The sequence below is a fragment of the Ranitomeya imitator genome, chromosome 7 (genome assembly GCF_032444005.1).
Source record: "Ranitomeya imitator isolate aRanImi1 chromosome 7, aRanImi1.pri, whole genome shotgun sequence".
Taxonomy (NCBI): Eukaryota; Metazoa; Chordata; class Amphibia; order Anura; family Dendrobatidae; genus Ranitomeya; species Ranitomeya imitator.
This window is the reverse complement of record NC_091288.1, coordinates 171,245,204-171,252,617: the sequence shown is the minus strand read 5'-3', so window position 1 is coordinate 171,252,617 and position 7,414 is coordinate 171,245,204.

Below are 7,414 nucleotides of genomic sequence, written 5' to 3'. Positions count from 1 at the left end.
CTCTGGAATTAAGTCACAAGCCATCAAACAAAGAACTGCTTTCATTTTTGCCCCAGAAGCAGTGTGAAAGACTGGTGGCAAGCATGCCAAGACGCATGAAAGCTGTGATTAAAAATCATGGTTATTCCACAAAATATTGATTTCTGAACTCTTCCCGTGTTAAAACATTAGTATTGTTGTTTCTATCTAAATGATTATGGGCTTGTTTTCTTTGCATTATTTGAGGTCTGAAAGCACTGTTTTTTTTTTGTTTTTTTTTAAATTTAGACCATTCTTCTTTGTTAGATTAAAAAAAAATACAAAATTTATTGCTTGGAGATTCAGAGACATGTTGTCAGAAGTTTATAGACTAAAAGAACAATTTACATTTTACTCAAAAATATACCTATGAAGAGAAAATCAGAAACTGAACATTTTGCAGTGGTCTCTTAATTTTTGCAGAGCTGTATAATGGCCCCATCTGTTTCTCCATAGAGTATAATAGACCCCATATAATGCTCCATTCATTAAAAAAAAAAAATTCTCACCTCTCCCATTCCCCACAGCTCCAATCTCCTCTGTGTCTTCTGGCTGTCTGCAGCGCTCAGCATAGGAGCGCTGTAGTGACATCATTGCGTATTTGAGGGGGAGTGGGAGGGTGGTGCCACCTCCATAGCATGTCGGTGTCCCCAACAGCGAGTTAGCCCTCTCATTCATCAAGGGCCCCAGCACTTGCTCAGGTGCGCTGACGTTGGCCCTGCTGCAATCAATAGATGGAGTTTCTCTCTAAAGGATCCTGGTGGTTAAAAAATGTAGAACAAAATCTGGCCAAAATATTTTGTGTATCTACCCCTCTAACCACTTCACCCGAACCCTGTTTTCACCTTCCTGACCAGGCCAAATGTTATAACTCAGCCCACTGAGTGGTAATAACTCTGGAATGCTTCTACGGATCCTAGTGATTCTGGGATAGTTTTCGATATGCCACAGCAAATCGTTAATAAATAACATTTCCCACATGTGAACTTTACATCAGCACAATTTTTTAAACATTTTTTTTCTCGTTAGGAAGTTAAGGGTTAAAAGTTGACCAGCAATTTTTCATTTTTCCAACAAATTTTCTTTTTTATGGACCACATCACATTTTAATTGACTTTGTGGAGCCTACATGACTGAAAATACCCCAAAGTGACACCATTCTACAAACTGCACCCCTCAAGGTACTCAAAACCACATTCAAGTTTATAACACTTCAGGTGCTTCACAGGAACTTAAGGAATGTGGAAGGAAAAAATTAACATTTAACTATCACAAAAATTTTACTTTAGACCCAATTTTTCTTATTTTCACAAGGGTAACAAAAGAAAATGGACCCTAAAAAATTGTTGTGCAATTTCTCCTGAGTATGCCGATACCCCATACGTGGGGGAAAACCAGTTTGGGTGCATGGCAGGGCTCAGAAAGGAAGGACTGTTTGGAGCACAGACTTTGATGAAATCGTCTGCACGTGCCATGTTGGTTTTGGAGAGCCTGATGTGCCTAAATATTGGAAATCTCCCACAAGTGACCCCATTTTGGAAACTACACCCCTCAAGGAACTTATCTAGAAGCTTAGTTGTAGTAATGACAATAATGCTTTTAGTTTTACTGGTGTATGAATTTATAAACCCTGTAGAATGTAAGCCCGCAAGGGCAGGGCCCTCGCCCCTCTGTATCAGTCTGTCATTGTTTGTTTAGTGTGATATCTGTAACTTGTATGTAACCGCTTTTCATGTACAGCACCATGGAATCAATGGTGCTATATAAGTAAATAATAATAATGTGGTGTTTTGTGTAAGTTGTGCAGAGTACAGAAGATTTTAAAAGTGTGTTGCTTCAACCGGGTAAAAACAAATTTTATTCATTTGCGGACTTGTGGTACGCTTTGAAGTAATCTTTAATGCAAAGGCCAGGTTTTGCAATGGCAAATTGTGTCTTTTCAGATTCCCCTCTTGGAGCACACTCTGCACGTTTTTTGTGATCTTGCTTTCTTCGCTGTTTGGGGAATCTCTAATGGATTATGTTGACTTGGTACGAAACGGTCACCATCAGTTTCAGAAGTACTGGGACCCTCACCTTCTTGAGTGTCAAACATTAGGGCCTTGATGGCTATCTCCTGAAACTGAAGGAAGGTCTCCGTATTCCCTGCATATCAAAACAGCACAAAGGTATTGTACAGTGTCATTTGCACAATGGGCACAGAATTTTTTGTATCATTCTTTAGCTTTTCGCACGACATTGTATGCTTTGAGGACCTCATCTGAGAGCTCTACCTCCCCCCCAATCTTTCTTGTAATCCAAGATATAATGTTGCTTTGGGCCTTGTGTTGTGCTACCTCAGACAGCTGTTGTCACAATGCATGGTGGTCAAGATAAGGACATCCCTCTTGTCCTTATACTTGACCACCAGTATGCTGTTGCTGCATTGTGCTCTGCTGTTGACCTCTCTCAGCAATTGCCTAATTAGCGGCCTCTCTAATTTTTTTGCACAGTGCAGCATGTAATTGTACTTCTAACAGAAAGGGTCTTGAAGAGGGGGATGCTGGTGTAAGTTATGTAGAGGTGATAACCATTAGGGATATCGAGAAGGGGCTAACAGCCGAGGACCCTCACCAACTCAAAACCTTGCCTAGACATTCATTCACGAGATTGTAGATCTTCACACAATTGTTATCACAGAAAAAAATGTTTTGCGAGTTTTCACATCACATATTAAATATATAATTTCATAATAAGCTCATCTAAAGTTAATGTACACCACTTTTTTCACATTTCAATAGTATTGATTTTTTTTTTAGAAACTTTAGTAGACCCTCCTCTTTCCTTTTCCAGTCACATGCATTCTCCTCTCCAAACTGTGAGGCTTGCTGTGTGCGTGTATGTCCACCGCCGCTGTCCTCGGACTTGTTTTACCTCCGGTACCCAGGTCCTGCTGGATCACACAGCAGCCATCACCATGGCTGAGCTGCAGGCTTGCCGTCAAATCACCGGAGGTGACGAGTCATTCACAGAGGGCCGGCAGACAGTGTGCCACATCGTACTTCCGGCAACCCGCACAGCGAACATGACACAAATTCCACAAATCATTGGCACATCATCTCTTTAAAAGGTCCGGTGTCCCTCCTCCCTGACACGCCCCCTAAGTATGGACGAAACGCGCGTCGGGGCTGAGACGCAGGACAGATTCTGTCACTACATTTTCACAGCACGAACAGCTTTTGTTTGTACCTACCCAGTTTTCATAGTGAGTTGCATTGCACATATTACTGTATCAGCCAGACATACAATACTTAGGACTTAATGCTTGTAGCTTTATGTCTTTATGCCATTAGGTACCTGTAATTGTTTACAGATTTATTGTATGATTATATAAATAAAATTTGTTGGAGATTATGCCCTGGTACTAATATATACACTACATTCAGCCAGAATTGTTTCTACTATATTGACTTAACCCTTTAGGCCGGGATCACACATGCAAGAAATACGTCAGAGTCTCACATGGTAATCCCCAGCCTGCCGCCTGCACTCCGGAGCGGAGCGTGCGGCCGCATAGCAATACATGGAGCCGCACGCTCCGCTCCTGAATGTCGGGTGCAGGGCCGGGGATTACCATGCGAGACTCGGACGTATTTCTCGCATGTGTGATCCCGGCCTAAAGGTACCTTCACACATAACGATATTGTTAACGATATCGTTGCTATTTGTGACGTAGCAACGATATCGTTAATGAAATCGTTATGTGTGACAGCGACCAACGATCAGGCCCCTGCTGGGAGATCGTTGGTCGCTGAATAAAGTCCAGAACTTTATTTCGTCGCTGGACTCCCTGGAGACATCGCTGGATCGGCGTGTGTGACACCGATCCAGCGATGTCTTCACTGGTAACCAGGGTAAACATCGGGTAACTAAGCGCAGGGCCGCGCTTAGTAACCCGATGTTTACCCTGGTTACCATCCTAAAAGTAAAAAAAAAACAAACACTAGATACTTACCTACTGCTGTCTGTCCTCCAGCGCTGCGCTCTGCACTCCTCCTGTACTGTCTGTGAGCCGGAAAGCAGAGCGGTGACGTCACCGCTCTGCTTTCCGGCTCCCAGACAGTACAGGAGGAGAGCAGAGAAGCAGAGCGCAGCGCTGGAGGACAGACAGCGGTAGGTAAGTATCTAGTGTTTTTTTTTTTTTTACTTTTAGGATGGTAACCAGGGTAAACATCGGGTTACTAAGCGCGGCCCTGCGCTTAGTTACCCGATGTTTACCCTGGTTACCGGCATCGTTGATCGCTGGAGAGCTGTCTGTGTGACAGCTCTCCAGCGACCAAACAGCGACGCTGCAGCGATCCGGATCGTTGTCGGTATCGCTGCAGCGTCGCTCAGTGTGAAGGGGCCTTTATGCACAAGCACTTTAGAATATCTATGGCTATTTTTGACAAAGGATAATCTCATCAGTTATACCAATCCAAACCAAGAAAGGAAGCATAAGCCAAAAAAGTAAAATTAAATCATCTTTATTAAAAAATCTATCTAAAATAGAGCAATAAAAATAGAGATACATATACAAAAAGGTACTGCCCACTAAGTTAGTATACCTATGCCTAAATAGACCAATGTCATCATACAAGGAGAGCCTATATGGAAAACTAATGCCACAAACTGCCAGGAGGGTAATCCTAAGTACAAAGCCCATAAAAAGGTTCAAAAACAGCCAAAATTAGATTGTATTGTTTAGGGAAAACAACATCAAGGAGCTAGGTGGCTGACCATGAGTTAAAGTGGTTCATTATGATTCCCAATCTGGCTTAGAGCCTTGTATGATGGCACTGGTCTATTTAGGCATAGGTGTGCTACCTTAGTAGGCAGTACCTTTTTGTGAGGGAAAAAAAAAAAAATAGGTCTTTGCTCCAGCTCCTTAGATAAAATCTTCACAATGTATTTCATGAATTAAAAATTACAAAAGGCATGCTCCAAGACCGCACCATGTGCACACAGAAACAGCAGGTGACGTGTTTCAATCGCAAGAGTGATCTTTATCAAAGCACCTCAAGTACCTTTTTGTATCTTCATTTTTTTATTACTCTATTTTAGATTTGTTAATAAAGATGATTTAGGCTGGTTTCACATTTGCGGTTATGTCCGCAGCGTTTCTGACGCATACATCTGCAAGCGTGTTGATTTCCTATCTTTAACATTGTAGACGCAGGTGCATGCGTTCGCCCGTGTTTGCTTACGCATGCATTTTTTCGCAGTGTGAGGCGGGGCGCAGTTAACGCACCATGTTGGAATTTTTGAGGGAGCAAATTTCCATCAAATACGTGCAGGCATGCGCATACAGATGAGTGCATTAAAAAAAGCATTACTGTCTATGGGAACGCATGAGTACACGTGCGTTCGATGCGCTTGCGTACTTTGGACTGCGCATGTCCAGGAACTGATCGAAACACGCCCATTGAGACACACCCTCCTGGAAATATCAAACGCATGCACATAAAAGGCACAACGCATGTAAAAACAAATACAAACGCAGCGTTATCATGCGTTTTTCCATGCGTTTGCAGATACGCTGCGCCCAGATGCAAATGTGAAACTAGCCTTAGTTTTACTTTTTTGGCCTATGCGTCCTCGCTCTGTTTGGATTGGTATATATTTGGGAAGTGCCATAAATCTAAGCCATTTGTCTGTATGTTTATCTAATCATTTATACTCTAGCACACATTAGTGTTGCATATCCTATCAGGCTGACAACATAAATACGTATTTTGATCAACTATTGGTGGTAAAAGGAAAATGTTGGTACATTACAATTTTTTGGACTACCCGTAAATGCACAATTGCAATCTTGCATTATTTTACATAAGAGGATATGTACCAGATAGCGTTCCTCACACAAGAAGCATCTGTTTTAAATTATTGTTGTGTCCAATTTGTTTCTGATAAAGTATTTTTTATTAATTATTGTTATAATTAAATTATAACTTAATTATAATTGTTTGTGTTCACATCTGGCTACTCTATCTTTGATATTGAAGGGGAGCATAGTGGCACAGCAATGTCCTAGTGTCAATACCATGACATGACATGGATCACAGCCTTTGATTTGATCTGTATATATAATGTCTATACCAGTGGCGTAACTACAAAGTTAGGGGCCCCGGTGCGAACTTCCAAATGGGGCCCCCCCCCTGCAGCCCTGCCATACAACTCAATGTAACCCCCATAGAATAATGGCCACACATGATGCTCAATACTGTATAACGGCCACCACACATGATGCTCCATACTGTATAACGGCCACCACACATGATGCTCCATACTGTATAACGGCCACACATGATGCTCAATACTGTATAATGACCCCCCTCCTGTATGCATGGCTCATCTCCCTCCTATCCCATATACATAGCTCATATTACCCCTCCTGTATGCATGGCTCATATTCCCCCCTGCATGGCTCATATCCCCCCCTGCATGGCTCATATTCCCCCCTGTATGCAGGCTTAGCTCTCCGCTCCTGCTCGGCGCGCCGGCTTATGTCCTCCTTCATCCCCCCCCCCGTCCCTCGTCCTCACCTGTCTTCCCACTGCACGGCCGTGCCGACATCCCTCGCGCTCTGTCCCGACTCCAGACGGCGGCGCAGCACCTTCTTCCTGCTTGAGCGGTCATGTGACACCGTTCATTAAGATCATGAATATGCGCATATTCATGATCTTAATGAGCGGTGTCACGTGACCGCTCAAGCAGGAACGAGCTGCAGTGCAGACGCCGAGACCATCGCTGGAGCAGGGTGAGTATTCAAGGCAGCGGCGGCGGGGAAGGGGGGGAGGCCCTGGAGCGGGGGGAGGCACTGCCAGTCCGAGCCTGCCTGCCGGGCCCCTGACCTGCCGGGCCCGGTCGCACTGGCGACCGCTGCGACCGCGGTAGTTACGCCACTGGTCTATACACAGTGAGGTGCTCATTACTGCAGGGGGCGCTGCTGATCCAGGAGGCAAATGCTACAGTGTCCCAGCAGTGATAAGCTCCCAATGCTGAAACAATCATTGAAAGCCAATAGCTTGGAGCTTGATGAGAGGCATCCCTGAAATTATGTTTTAACCCCTAAGCTTGCGGTCTTCACATTACATAGCAAAACTCTGCTAACATTCTCTTTAAGGCTCATATAGTTACGATGCTGGGGAGCACACAAGCACAAATAGGGTCTTTACTGATAAACAACTAGGGTAATAAAAGGGAAGCATTACACTCACCTGATGTGGTTGCACCTTTGCAATATGTATAGCCAGGACTGTGGAGTTGGAGTCGGAGCCCATTTTGGTGGAGTCGGTGGTTTGGCTTAAGGACTCCACAGCCCCGTGTATAGCGTAAAGATCAGCCGCTGCAGTACACGGGTCCGAAGACCAAAGAG